The sequence below is a fragment of the Poecilia latipinna genome, unplaced genomic scaffold (assembly GCF_001443285.1).
Source record: "Poecilia latipinna isolate Pla-1442-1.1 unplaced genomic scaffold, P_latipinna-1.0 Scaffold861, whole genome shotgun sequence".
Taxonomy (NCBI): domain Eukaryota; kingdom Metazoa; phylum Chordata; class Actinopteri; order Cyprinodontiformes; family Poeciliidae; genus Poecilia; species Poecilia latipinna.
Window position 1 is genome coordinate 37,746 of NW_015113477.1, and position 1,507 is coordinate 39,252.

Sequence of the window (1,507 nt, forward strand, 5' to 3'; positions counted from 1 at the left end):
AATCAGAGATGTAAGACAAAAAGCACAGCAGACTAATATGAAACATCAAGGTCTGTCTTATATTGGCCAATAAAACATTGCGACGATCCTCAACAGTCTTAGAGATCATCAACAACCACGTAGTTATGGATTGAGCTTAATCTCATTGACACAGTGGCAATCAGGATATTAAATCTGCTCCATTGTTTGGTCATCTATTTATTGTAATAAACAAGGATCAGGCGCTGAAGGACTATTCATAAAAGATTCTAGCTAATTTCTGTCTGCAGACCCTGAAACAAGTGGGTAGAGCAGTACCAAAAAGTACAGTAGATAAAGAACTGTGTTTAAAAACAAGGTAAAAATATTCAAATTCAAGTAATCATCAGTATACCCTGATTATCCTCATTCGCCACTTCCCGTAGATTAGGTGTCCAAAAAGCGTATTTTTTATACCTGTCGTTCTGCTTTTCATAGACATACGGCACCAGTGTAAAGATTTCAAGTCGTCTCTAAAAATGTCTCGATGCTAATCATAAAGGCCTGATAGAGAACGTCTGTTACAGACCGTTACTGTGCTCATGGGAAATGTAGGTCTCCAGATTTCCAGGCTGTGTAAAGTCCTACCATCTTAAATCTTCAGTATCCTTTGTGAATCCTTCAAATACTCCCCCAATACCCCTGGACCTCTGAGCAGTAATATTCCAATTATTTAAAATGTTTTAGACTCTCAGCTTTCTGAGGTTTTCCTCATTGCCGTGAGACAATTGACCTATAGTTTTGAGAAAAGCTTGCTTTTATTTCAAGATCACTTTGAGAAAAATAATAATTGCTTATGGGTTTAACCCCTGCAGAATATACTAAGGAAGAATAAAAGCCATCATGAGAGGGACAGCGTATCTGTTTCACATGGTCCCTGTCACTCCTCCTCTTCTCAATGAGACATGAAAGGGCAAACCTCATAATAAAATGGAATAAACCATTCCCCCCCCCACGGCTGAATTATTGTAATTACACGTAATTGAGTGTTTGGCGGCAAAACCATTTCCTCCTCAGATCCTGCATGTACTTTCTGAAAATCACAATCACTTTGTTCTTGGCTACAGCCACCGGCTGAACTTCTCGAGTTGCAGTCTTACTGGAAGGGCAGTGACAGGAGACAGAATGGGATTTGGGGGGGTGGGACATGATGCCGCATGGTCCCAAGATGGGTTAGACCACATCTTCGCCATATGGTTTCAGTCATCCGTTAGCTTTTCCCTTGATCCCATTTTTTTATTTTTTTTTTCTTGCCTATTTATAAATACGTGAAGTCCCGGTCTCGGCCAAACGCTGGGGCTGAGAACGACAGAAACCACTGAAACACAAATTGGTTTCATTTCAGTTTCTCTGAGGAGGCCTGTTTGTGCTGGGGTAAAAAAAATATATGGCTGTACAGTAGTTGTACCTTATGATGCATAATAACCACCATTGTTTGAGTTCATGCAAAAAAAAAAAAAAAAAAAAAAAACCCCCCCAAAAAACCACC